Raw genomic sequence first — 335 nt, 5'->3', positions numbered from 1 at the left:
AAAAAACTAATCTGTCCCGAACTTTTACACACTATGAACACATCGTGGAACCGCCATTGAGACGAGGAAAGGATGACCTTATGACCTCTCTTGACCTTTTCCCCCACTACACCAGAGCGCAGCGAGTGAGAGCGTGAGTGGCGCCGGCAGGACGATCATGGGCAGCCTCAAGAAGTTCATGGGCGCCCGACCGCTTCCGCCCACGCCAGACCAGGTCAAAGGTGAGAGACCCAGGATTCATGGCGTAAAAAAAGGATAAAAAAAAATATATGAAAAACAGATAGATAAAGAAAATGATGAAATGTGAGATGATAAAAAGAAATTATACAATAGAA

This window comes from Penaeus monodon, chromosome 20, assembly GCF_015228065.2.
Source record: "Penaeus monodon isolate SGIC_2016 chromosome 20, NSTDA_Pmon_1, whole genome shotgun sequence".
NCBI classification, from domain to species: Eukaryota; Metazoa; Arthropoda; class Malacostraca; order Decapoda; family Penaeidae; genus Penaeus; species Penaeus monodon.
This window is presented reverse-complemented; position numbering follows the sequence as displayed.